This window comes from Crocuta crocuta, unplaced genomic scaffold, assembly GCF_008692635.1.
Source record: "Crocuta crocuta isolate KB4526 unplaced genomic scaffold, BGI_CrCroc_1.0 scaffold457, whole genome shotgun sequence".
NCBI classification, from domain to species: Eukaryota; Metazoa; Chordata; class Mammalia; order Carnivora; family Hyaenidae; genus Crocuta; species Crocuta crocuta.
The window spans coordinates 4,435,781-4,449,368 of record NW_027531318.1 but is presented as its reverse complement, the minus strand read 5'-3'; positions in this window follow the sequence as shown (position 1 = coordinate 4,449,368).

The window sequence follows — 13,588 nt, the reverse complement described above, 5'->3', positions numbered from 1 at the left end:
TGAATGCCATGCAAAATGTAGTCATTTTCAAAATGAGTTGACAGTTCTGTGTTAGTTATCCCAAACCATAGCAGCAGAGGACAGAGACTTGAAAATCTATGTCAATACAGACTATATCAATAAATGTCACACATATTCTGATGCCTTGAGCCTAGGTATAAACTCATCCAAAAGTGACGGAGACAAGAGTCTGAATAGATCTGACTGCCTATCAGGCTTTTCAGAAATTGAGTTTTCAAAAATAGGTAAGTTGTGAGCCACCGCCTGGGTAGCCCAGTCAGTTGAGAGTTGGACTTTGGCTCTGGTCGTGATCTTGCAGCTCGTGGGTTCCAGCCCCGCATCAGGCTCTGTGCTGACAGCTCAGAGCCTGAAGCCTGCTTCGGATTCTGTGTCTGCCCCTCTCTCTACCCCTCCCCTGCTTGCGCTGTCTGTCTCTGACCCTCCAAAATAAATAAATATTTAAAAAAATTTTTAAATAGGTAAGTTGTTTGAAATTAGCCTCAGATACAAATATCTCTGTCATATGGGGAAGTTTTTCTTCCCAATGACCTGTTTTGAAAAAAAAGTGAAATACAACTTTGGAAAAAACTTAAGATTCCTTACATTTCAAATGTAATTCTACCATTGTGTCCCCTTTAACCAATTAGCAAACGAAGAAGCTGAGAATCCAAGACAAGTTGTGAGATAATGTCTTTTTGGGAGTGGAAAGATAAATAATTACAAGAATTCCAAAGCTGAATGGGAGTAAAATGCAATTTCTAAGGCTTGATAAGGTCCATCTAGCAGCTTCTACCAAGAGAAGAGTGAATTGATGTCTCATATAAGAACAGCAGTAGTAGTAGTAATAACAGAGTTGTAGCAAGGTCTCCAAACTACAGAAACAACTGGGAATGACTGAAAACAGAGGGTGCTGTGTATCTTCCCTCTCATTCAACTCTCATTCCCTAGTTTAGCATCCACTGATAATGAAACCCTTATTACTTTCATAGTTGCTATTCTATTCTCTTCCTTCCTTTGTTCATTCTTCTACTGGACTGTTGGTCTTTCACTTAATTTCTAAGGGCTCTTTAAGTATGAGGGAGATTATCCCTTTATCTATGACAGATTCTCTCCTTTCTATTTCTTTTGTGTCAGTCTTGGGAAGTTTTTTCCCCTGGAATTTGCCTGTTTTATTTAAATTTTCAAATTTATTGGAATATTTCCATAATCTCCTCTTATTACCTTTAAGATATCTCTAGAATTTGTGATGATGGCCACCTGTTTTTGTGCTTGATATGGGTTATTTATTCTCTCATCAGTTTTATTAGTTTTTTTTTCAAATTACTATTTTTTGGCTTTACTAATCCCTACTCTTGTACACTTACTATTTTTTTTCTTTTAATGTCATTACTTCCGTCCTACTTCTGTGGATTTAATTTCCTCTTTTGCTTATTTACAGGAGGTGAACTGGCATATTTCCAATATCATTCAGTTACAATATTTTTAAATTTCCATTGTGATTTCTTCTTGGACCTCTGGGTTATTCAAAAGTATACTGCTTCGGGGCACCTGGATGGCTCAGTTGGCTAAGCGTCTGACTCTTGATTTTGACTCAGAGCACGATCTCCCAGTGGTGCCATCAAGCCCCACATCAGGCTCAGCACTGGGTATGGAGCCTGCTTAAGATTCTCTGCCTCTCCCTCTGCCCGTCTGCCCCTCTGCCCAACCACTCTCTCCCAAAACGCAAACAAAACAAAGTGTATCCAAGCACATGTGACTTTTATAGCTCCCTTTGATACTGATTTCTTACGTAACTCTACTCCAGTCCTAGAGTATTCTCTGTATAATTTGAATCCACTAAAAATTGTTGAAATTTTCTTTATTGTCCAATATCTGGTCAATATTGGTAAATGTTACATGTGCACTTTAAATGAACATGCATTCTAATATTGTGGGTACAGTGTTCTACACACATCGATTAGGGCAAATTAATTAATGGTATCATTTCTCTTTTTTATATCCTTGCTTTTTTCTCAACAAGCTTTCTGTTATTAAGGGAGGTGTGTTAAAATTTCCCACCATGGTTGTGAATATGTCTATTTCTTCTTTCAGTTCTGACAGTTCTAGCTTTCCATATTTTGAGGCTATGTAAACAGCTGCATGAAATTTAGAATTTTGTATCTTTCTGTAGACTGGCTCTGTTATCAAGATGAAATATCCCTCTTTATCTCTAGCAATGCTTTTTTGCCTAAGTCCAATTTGTAACTCCAACAGCTTCATGTTGTTAATGTTTACATGGCATATCTTTTCCATTCTTTTAAATTTTTTTTGTATTTTTATATTTGCATACTCCTATAAATGGTATATTTGTAAGTTTTGGTTTTGTTTGGTCTAGTACGATAAACTTTGAAGTGAAGCATTTAATCTGTTTACATTTCATGCATTACTTTTATGTTTCAATTTATCATCTATTTGTTTTGTTTTCTATTTTCCCACCTATCCTACGTTATTGTTTCTCTCCTGTTTTTGCTTTTTAAAAAAATCTTATGGTTTTCAGTATTTCACTTCCTTTACGATAATTTGTTAGCTGTATATTCTTTTACTACTTTTTTTAAATTTTATTTTTTTTTAATTCTAGTTAACATACAGTGTAGTTCTGGTTTCAGGAGTAGAATAGAGTGATTCATCACTTTCATATGACACCCAGTGCTCATCCCAACAAGCGCCCTCCTTAATGCCCTCCTCTCTAGCAACCCCTAGTCTGTCATCTGTATTAAGAGACTTTACTACTTTTTGATTACAAAAGAGATCAGAAATTACAGCAAGTCTCTCGATTTATTAACTATGAGATAAATTAGTACTTTCACCACTTCCTAAACAATGTCAATTATCTCAGGACATTTTGACTCTATTTACTTAAATGGTTTCTTGGCATTTGTATCATTATTGCTGTATTTTAGTCATGTGAGTATCCATGCATACATGCATGCATTCGTGCATGCCCTGCACATCATACCTACATATTTACCTTTTTAGTGCCTTCTTCCTCAATCTATATAGTTTCATTTGAGATTGTTTTTCCTTCTGCCTATGGAGCTATATTTGTTATTTTGTTTATCAAGAAAATACTACTGACAAATTATTTCCATTTTCACCATTCTGAAAGTTGTCTTAATTTTCCCTCCTCTGTGAAGGATATTATTGTTGAGTATTAACGGGGCTCTAGACATAAGTCCAATATGTGGGAAAGAGGGGGAGTGGTTTCCCATAGCAATAACAATTCTTGGACACCAAGTGGGGTTCCTACAGCTCAACTCAATTCTGACACTACATATCACGAGACAGTGTCAGATCCCACATGTTAAGGATTCAATCCTACAAGAGTATCTCACTTCACCATCTTTAAATGCCAGCTGGCAAGCCCAGGCTATCATCTGGGCTTCTGACAGACTGGCTGTCAGCTGGAGGTTCCAATTACTCCCTTTTTGGGTTCTATTAATTTGCTAGAGTAGCTCACAGAGCTGAGAAAAGCATTCTTATCTAATAAATTACTAGTTTATTGTAAAAGGATAGAATTCAAAAACAGTCAGATGGAGGAGCAGGGAGTAAGGTATATGGGAAGGGATGCAAAGCTCTCATGCCCTCTTAGGGTGCGCCACCCTCCCAGCACCTCCATGTGTTCACCAACCTGGAATCTCTCCAAACCCTGTCCTTTTGGGTTTTAATGGAGGCTTCATTTCATAGGCATGAATGATCAAATCACTGCCATTGATGATTAATTTAACCTCAAGCCCCTCTCCCCTTCCTGGAAATCAGGATGGTGGGACTGAAAATTCCAACCCTCTAACACATGATTGTTTCCCATGGAAACCAGCCCTATCCTTTGGTGCTTCAAAAGTCAACTCACTAACATAAATCCAGTTGTGGTGGGAAGGGCTTGTCACAAAGACCTCCGTTTCAGTCTAAAATCACTCTGATGCAGTTTTAGGAACTGAGGACAAGAGACCAAATATAATAACAAAAGATGCTCTCATTGCTCAAGAAATTACAAGGGTTTGGGAAGCTGTGAGCCAGGAACTATGGGCAAAACCCAAACACATGAGAAATATATATTGGGTCATTTATTTCTCATAAACCATATTACAAGTACTGGATTCTAGGTTGGCATTTTACTTTTAACACTTTACTATTTTTGTTGAGAAGTCCACAGCCAATTTTATTATTGCTTATTTGAGGGTAATATGTCCTTTTCCTTTTGTTTTTAAGAAGTTTTGTTTTTAAGCAATTTCTCTATGATGCCCTAAGAGGCAGTTTTCTTTGTGTTTATTCTGCTTGGACTTACAGAGCTTCCTCAATTTATGGCCGATTTTCAACCTATTTTAGAAAATTTCCAGCTATTATCTCTTCAAACAAGGCTCCTGCCATATTCTCTCCCCACTTGCCTGGAACTCTTACTACACATATGTTAAATTTTCCCCCCATGCTCCATATAACCCTTATGTGCAATTCCTTATTTTTTATCCTTTTGTCTCTCCAAGTTTCAGTCTGGATACTTCCTTTCGACATATCTTCTGGTAAAATTCTCTCTTTAGCTGTGTCTAATATGTAAGCTCACCTACTGGGTTTTAAATTTCAGTTACTACCGTTTTTAGTCCCAGGATTCCATTCCCCTGCTATTATGAACTTCGGGATAAAAGGCCATCTCCCAAGTGTCCTATCATTTCCAGGTGACCAACTAGCTCTTCTTTATTAAAATTATCCACCTGGCTGCTCCTCTTCTGAAAGTGTCAGCAAGGTCAAATTCAATTCCAGGCCTCTACTTTTAGCAGACATCAGAAAAGTTGAAGGTCTTAATTCAACGAATTATTTCTGTGTTATATAACTATATTAAGCAGTCATCATTCAAATTTTCCAAATCGGTAAGCGGCATCATGTATACTAGAGTGCTGCGTATCTCCTTTTAGTTTCTCTTTACATTTCCTTACAAATAAATGTCTTATTTAGGTTCACACAACTTGCCTTTTCAATCTATTTCCTTTGAATTGAATCTTAAATATATTTCTCCCTTTTCATCTGGTATAAAGTGTTGCTTTAGAAAATTCTGATAATCTAATAGAAATCACATGTCCTTTTAAAACCGATGCCCAAAAGATTTGCTTCTTTCTCTTTACAGTCCAGTAATTTCACTAGATTGTGTCTTGGTATTGGTTATTTTAGGTCAATATTAAATTATTTGCTGTGTTTTTCCAATACAGAATTGCAATTTTTTCCCCAATTTCAGGGTTCTTGAAATATTTTTAATGTCATCTGCTTGCCCTTTTTTTATATATAAACTCCTATTAATTGCATGTTTGATCTTCTTTGCCTATCTTCAAGGACACTTTTTAATCTTAAAATGATCTTACATCTTTATTTTTGATTTAAAATTGTTTTTTTTTTTTACACCTATTACCTTTAGGGCATTGTTTTCTTGATCTGCTCTTATGTTTCTATTACAATTCTGGAATATCTCCTATTTCTTATTCTTTCCTGAGTTGTCAACTTATTTCTTATAATTCTGTTTTATGTTGTTCTTTCATGTCTTTAGGAGTTCCTTTTGCAATGATAGGTTCAGTTTTCTTTGTGGGCATGTGTTTTTGGCATACTTCCATTTCCCACTTGGGTGTTATTCTGCTCTTTCTTATAACTTAATATGAGACTTGGCTTTGATACTATTATTTTGTTTGTTTTTGTGTAAAATTATTTTTTAGTACTTCTATTATGTAATTATTAATAATTTATGTAAAATCAACTCCAACTTTTGAAATAGGATTCAAGAAAGCTTCATTTACAGATTCATTCTTATTTTTGCATTGTGCTTAAAAATATGACAGCTTGATTCCTGGATTTCCTGGCTCTACTTCCCTTCCTCACTTTGAACTAGACCACTTTTTTGGTCTATTTTCCCTATCCTGTTCAATTTTGATTCCACTCTCAGCAACTTTTCTTCAATGTGACTTGTCTAGGAAGAAAGCTCTGCTAGGTTGGTTTTGAGAATTCCCAGAGGCTAGAATGTTTTAGCCCCTAATTCCTGATGGTTATACTCTGGTTCTCCTGTTCTCAGACGTAGCAGATGCTACCATGTCACTTCTTCCTTGTTCCTCCCTCGGAGACACCAATATCGTTGCAATTCTTGGAGGTGTTCATGCTTTAATCCCACCTATTAGTAGGTGGAGGGGTATGAGGATATGCTGTTACCTAGTTTTAGGGTCAATGTGATTATATTGTTGTTTTATTGTATGAATTGAAAAACAAGGCTGTCACCACTACCATCTTCCCAGAATCCTCTCTGCATTTAATTTTATATGAAGTACGATGTGAATCTTTTGTGGGACCACTACTGTTATTAAATCCATGCTTTTTTATTTTTTTAACACTTTCATAGAGAATGTTCCAGTTCACATTTTATTGTTTCATGCCAGGGTGATCCATTTGCAGTTTAAAACCACATCTCTTGAAACTATGCTTCATCACAGTTTTCAACATTTCTTGTATTTGAAAAACTTGCCTTACTTCAACTGAACAAATACTCAAGAATTATGTCATTCTCAACACGTTACTCAATTATGTAGCAATAAACACTAGTTCAACCTCAGTAGACTGGCATGACCACAACACAAAGAGCCAAATTGGAAGGCACACTAATAAAACTACTTGAGATTGACCATTCTGAGTGCACCTACTCAAAACAGGTATCAGAATTAAATATATACCAGTTATCATATTACCAATCTCAGAACTGTAAACATGAAAGCAAGGATTCCACCTGTTTGGTTTACCATTTTATCCCCAGAGGTTAACACTATACTTAAATACCTAAAACAAATTCACTGAATTTGTTGAACGAATGGACTTTTAGCAGATTGTATTAACTCTTCCCAACTCTTATTCAGTGAAGAGATGTTTCAGCATTACCCATCATTTAAAAAAGCAATTGCATACTGTCTGATGCTGGCTTTGTAGAACCATTAACTGAATACGCCAACTGAATACACAACAGTCATTAACGAGTGATATGATGGATAAGAAGGTTGTCACTGTTTTGGCAATGCTCAGGCAATCAATTTGGCTAATCTAACAAATCAGGAGACAAGGACATTATCAGAGAGGGCATTCATAAGACATAGCCAGATGTCAGAAATGTTAAACCACTCTGGTCATCTAGGGGCGCCTGGGTGGCTCAGTCGGTTAAGCATCTGACTTTGGCTCAGGTCATGATCTCATGGTTGTCCTGTGTTGGGCTCTCTACTGTCAGCACAGAGCCTGAAGCCTGCTTGAGATTCTGTGTCTCTGTCTCTCTTAAAAATAAACATTTAAAATTAAAAAAAAAAATAAATATATATATATATATATCTGGTCATCTAGCATAAGAGGTTCAATTCTGGGAATCTCATAGTAAGAACTATGTCATCCAAAGATACTGCGATTGTTCTTTATAAAAGGTTTAGTTTCCTCCTTGGTGCAACTGTGTTGGCTTCCCTAGTGGCCTTGGATTCCTCTTTAAGTCTAACTCCCCTTTAGGAAACCTGGACACTGTGGACACAAGGGCCTCAATAAGTCCCAAAACAGCCTCTGTGAGTAGCACTCACTTGATCATCTAAAGCAAACAGCAACTACTGAGAGGATGAGAGGGGAGATATAAGAGGAAAGACACAGAAAGTATTTCATGTTCCAATGTACTTCATATTGAAAAGATAGTTTTGTGAGTTAATTTTATTAGATGGCAAAGCTTCTTAACCCTATGCTTTGCTTAAGTCTGAACTGAAGCATTCTGTCAATGAGTTGGTTTAATTAGAATAACGAACTATTATACTCGCTACCTAGAAATACTAAGATACTTCTTAACAGAAAGCCTAACAAGGTTGAAAATACAACAGGACTATCTTCTTCAATCAGAGCATTATATACGTCAGCTATGCACAGAAGTACCATCTCTGAAAGAATATGGCCTGGGACAATGAGAAACAATGAAATCTGGCCATGTGTAGCAACATGGATGGACCTTGAGGGTGTTATGCTGAGTGAAATGAGTCAGGCAGAGAAGGACAAATATCATATGTTTGCACGTATAGGAGGATTAGGAGGAACTTGATGGAGGGCCAAGGGGGAGAAGAAGGGGAGAAATGGTGGGGGAAAGGGAGAGAGGCAAACCATGAGAGACTCTTGAATGCTGACAAAACCTGAGAACTGATGGATGTAGGGGGGAGGGGGGATGGGCATGGAGGAGGGCACTTGTGGGGATGAGCACTGAGTGTTATGTGGAAAATAATTTGACAATAAACTATTTGTTAAAAAAAAGAATATGGCCTGGGACCCTTAAACATTCTGATAAAGACAAAAATGAAAAATGCTAATTACCGTCTACTCTATAGAACCTATGTACCATGTGACTGTCCAAACTTGAGCAAGCATCTGGTGAAATCATGTACAGACCTACTTACTTTGAGACATCCAAAAATTTCCCTGTATCCATGGCTACATGTCAGCTCTCAAAGAGAAATTTTGTACGTCAGTCCTTCAAAATCTCCACTACCTCATACAGGTATGAGGTATTAAAAATCACTATTAAAAATCAAAGTAAGTACAAGGTGAAGAAACTTGGATCTCAAGGGAGAGCTCTAATTAGAACAATTTCTTTCATTAATTATTGTTTCTAAAATAAGATTTCATTTTGATTAGTCTGGCTAGGGGGGTTATCAATTTTGTTAATTCTTTCAAAGAACCAGCTCCTAGTTTCGTTGTTTTGATTTTGGTATCATTGATTTCTGCTCTAATCTTTATTATTTCCTTTTCCTGCTGGTTTCGGGCTTTCTTTGTTCTTTTTCCAGCTCCTTTAGGTATAAGGTTAGATTGTGTATTTGAGATATTTCTTCCTTCTTTAGGAAGGCCTGGATTGCTATATACTTCTCTCTTATGACTGCCTTTGCTGCATCACAAAGGTTATAGACTGTGGTGTTTTTAATTTTCATTGGCTTCCATGTAGTTTTTAGTTTCTTCTATAATTTCTAAGTTAACCCATTCATTCTTTAGTAGGATATTCTTTAACCTCCAGTTATTTGTAGTCTTTCCAAATTTTTTCCTGTGGTCAATTTCATGTTTCATTGTGGTCTGGAAATATGCACAGTATGATCTCAATCTTTTTGTACTTGCTGAGGGCTGATTTGTGACCCAGTATGTGATCTATTCTGGAGAATGTTCCATGTGCACTCAGGAAGAAGGAGGAAAAAAAAATGACCCAAATAAATAAAATCATGAATGAAAGAAGCGAGATCACAACAAACATCACAGAAATACAATTATAAAAAAAATATGAGCAATTATATGCCAACAAATTGGGCAATCTCCAAGAAATGGATAAATTCCTAGAAACATATAAACTACCAAAACTGAAACAGAAAGAAATAGAAAATTTGAACAGACTCATAACCACGGAAGAACTTGAATCAGTAATCAAAACCTTCCCAACAAACAAGAGTCCAGGGCTGCATGGCTTCCCAAGGGAATTCTACCAAACATTTAAAGAAGAATTAATACCCATTCTTTTCAAACTTTTCCAAAAAACAGAAATGCAAAGAAGACTTCCAAACTCTACGGGGCCAGCATTACCTTGATTCTAAATCCAGACAAAGATCCCGCTATAAAAGGGAATTAAAGGCCAATTTCCCTGATGAACATGGACACAAAAATTCCCAACAAGATATTAGGAAATAGAATCCAATACATTGAAAGAATTATTTACCACGATCAAGTAGGATTTATTCCTGGGCTGTTGGAAAGTTCATTATTCGCAACTCAATCGATGTGATACATCACATCAATAAAAGAAAGGATAAGAACAACATGACCTCTCAGTAAATGCAGAAAAAGCATTTGACAAAATACAGCATCCTTTCTTGATAAACACCCTCAAGAAAGTAGGGATGGAAGGAACCTACCTCAACATCATAAAGGCTATATATGAAAGACCCATAGCTGACCTTATACTCAATAGTGAAAAGCCGAGAACTTTCTCCTTAAGTTCAGGAACGCGACAGGACGTCCACTCTTACTACGGTTGTTCAACACAGTACTGGTAGTCCTGGTCCCAGCAATCAGACAAGAACAAGAAATAAAAGGCATACAAATCGGCAAGGAAAAAGGCAAACTTTCATTCTTCGCAGACAATATGATACACCACATGGAAAACTCAAAACACTCCACCAAAAAATTGCTAGAACTGATACATGAATTTAGCAAAGTCACAATATATAAAATCAATGTGCAAAAATCTCTTGCATTTCTACACACCAATAATGAAGCAGTAGAAAATCAAGGAATCAATCTCATCACAATTGCACCAAAACCCATAAGATACCTAGAAATAAATCTAATGAAAGAGCTAAAAGATCTGTACTCTTAATACAGAACACTATGAAAGAAATTGAGGAAGACACAAAGAAATGGAAGAACAATCCATGCTCATGGATTGGAAGAACAAATATTGTTAAAATGTCTATATTACCCAAAACACTCTATACATTCAATGCAATCCCTATGAAAATAACACCAGCATTCTTCACAGAGTTAGAACAAACAATCCCAAAATTTGTATGGAACCAGAAAAGGCCCCAAATAGCCAAAGCAATCCTGAAAAAGAAAACCAAAGCAGGACACATCACAATTCTAGACTTCAAGATGTATTGCAAAACTGTAATCATCCAGACAGTGTGGGTACTGGCCCAAAAACAGACACACAGATCAATGAACAGAACAGAGAACCCAGAAATGGACCCACATACGACCAACTAATATTTGACAAAGTAGGAAAGAACATCCAATGGAAAAAAGACAGTCTCTTCAGCAAATGGTGTTGGGAAAACTGGACAGCAACATGCAGAAGAATGAGCCTGGACCACGTTCTTACACCATACACAAAAATAAATTCAAAACGGATAAAAGACCTAAATGTAAGACAGGAATCCATCAAAATCCTAGGGGAGAAAACAGGCAACAACTTCTTTGACCTGGGCCCGCAGCAACTGCTTACTAGGCAGGTCTCCGGAGCAAGGGAAACAAAAGCAAAAATGATCCACTGGGGACCAGTCAAGGTAAAAATCTTCCACACTACAAAGGAAACAATCAACAAAACTAAAGGGCAACCAACGGAATGGGAAAAGATATTTGCAAATGACATATCAGATAAAGGGTTAGTATCCAAAATCTTAAAAGAATTTCTCAAACCCAACACCCACCTCAAAAAAAAAAAAATCCAGTGAAGAAATGGGCAGAGGGCATGAATAGACACTTTTCCAAAGAAGGCATCCAGATAGCTAAGATATATATATGAAAAGATGCTCAACATCACTCACCATCAGGGAAATACAAATCAAAACTACAATGAGACACCATTTGACACCCATCAGAATGGCTAAAATTAACAACTCAGGAAACAGATGTTGGTGAGGATACAGAGAAGGGGGAAATATTTTCACACTGTTGGTGGGTGCAAACTGGTGCAGACTTTCTGGAAAATAGTATGAAGATTCCTCACAAAAGTTAAAAATAGAACTATTCTACCAGCCGGCAATTACAATACTAGGTATTTGTCCAAAAAATACAAAAATGCTGATTCAAAGAGGCATATGCACCTCAATGTTTATAGCAGTGCCATCAATAACACCTCAAGTATGGAAAGAGCCCAAATGTCCATTAATTGATCAGTGGATAAAGAAGTGGTGTATATATCTATATATAGATACATACATACATACATACAATATATACAATGGAATATTATTCTGTAATGAAAAAAATGAAATCTTGCCATTAGCAACAACAGGGATGAACTAGAGTGTATTATGCTAAGCAAAATTAGTAATCAGAGAAGGATGTATGATTTCACTCCTATGCGGAATTTAAGAAACAAAACATGAACATAGGGGAAGGGAAGGGAAAATAAAATTAAAACAGAGGGAGGCAAACCTAAGAGATTCTTTTTTTTTTTTTTAAATATTTTTATTTATTTCTAGGAGAGAGAGAGAGAGAGAGACAGCGTGGGCAAGGGAGGGTCAGAGAGAGAGGGAGACGCAGACTCTGAAACAGGCTCCAGGCTCTGAGCTGGCAGTCAGCACAGAGCCCGTCGCGGGGCTCGAACCCACAAACCGCGAGATCATGACCTAAGTGAAAGTCGGACGCTTAACCGACTAAGCCACCCAGGCGCCCCAAGAGATTCTTAAATATAGAAACTTCCAGGGTTGCTGGAAGGGAGGTGGGAGGAGGGATAGGCTAAATTGGTGATGGGCATTAAGGAGGGCACTTGTTAGGAAGAGCACTGGGTGTTATATGTAAGTGATGAATCACTAAATTCTACTCCTGAAATTAATACTACACTGTACATTAACTAGCTTGAATCTAATTAAAAAATTTTTTTATGAAGATTGCATACAATAATAAAAAAGTAAGATTTCAGGAAGTCTTTCCCAAGGTGAAAAATCCCTAAAATCTGAATGTAAAAATACTGTGACATAGCATCAGAAATGTTAATTATCTCATAGTTCCTAAATTCCCAGAGAACAATGTCAACTGAAGCTTTTCTTAAGCCAGTTTCAAATTGATTTCCACCAAACTGCATGCATTTTGATGGAGCTGTACTAGAAGTCTAATCACATTTACCACCCTTCCAGCCCCCTATAATGACAGCATATAATGGGATAAATATTCAGAGCTTGGCAGGCCTTTTATAAAAATGTTCTCTTTCCTAGATTTTAAATTTTTCTAGTGTCGCGTACTTCAGACAAGCATGAGGGAGAATTATGAAAATATAATGCTTTAGATCATGTATTTTTGGAAGAATTTTGTAATTGCTTTCTCCTCACAACCAACCTTCTACAACACTGTCCAAAAGAATTTTCTGTAAGGATAAAAAAGTGTTCTATACCTTCATTGCCCAATATGGTGGCCATAAACTCCACATCACTACTGAACATTTTAAATGTGGCTACTGTGACTAACCGAATTTCACTCTAATTCTAATGAAAATTTAAGTTCCACACGTGTGCAGTGGCTACAGTACTGGACAGCACAGTTCTAGAATTCAAGTGAAAGCGGATATCCATATTAAACAGAGATTAATGAACACAATGGCAAGTCCAGAATGTCGGCAGACAGAAATACAACTACCGAAATCTGATTATACAACTAGAACTAGGACAGACCAGTAGAAAGCAATACATACCCTCCTGCCATGTCTATATTCATAACAGATGGACATAATATATAAAAGTAAAAAAAAAGTAAGTTTAAAAAATTAAAATAAAAATAGTAAATAAATGAAGTTTCAATATGCCACATAAATAAAAACTAACTTAGCTTGAAAACAGATGGCCAGAATAGGTAGAATATTTCTTCTTCAAATGATATTATTTGAACATGCCAGAATACACTTTACTTAAATTGATCACAAAGTTTAAAGAGACATATAATATATGTCACTAATCAAGATAGGTCTTCCTTCCAGCCTTAAGCTTCTTATTTTGTGCTTCCATAAAGTAAGGCTGTGAATGTTAGAGTCTCCATTGGTTCTGTCCTGCTT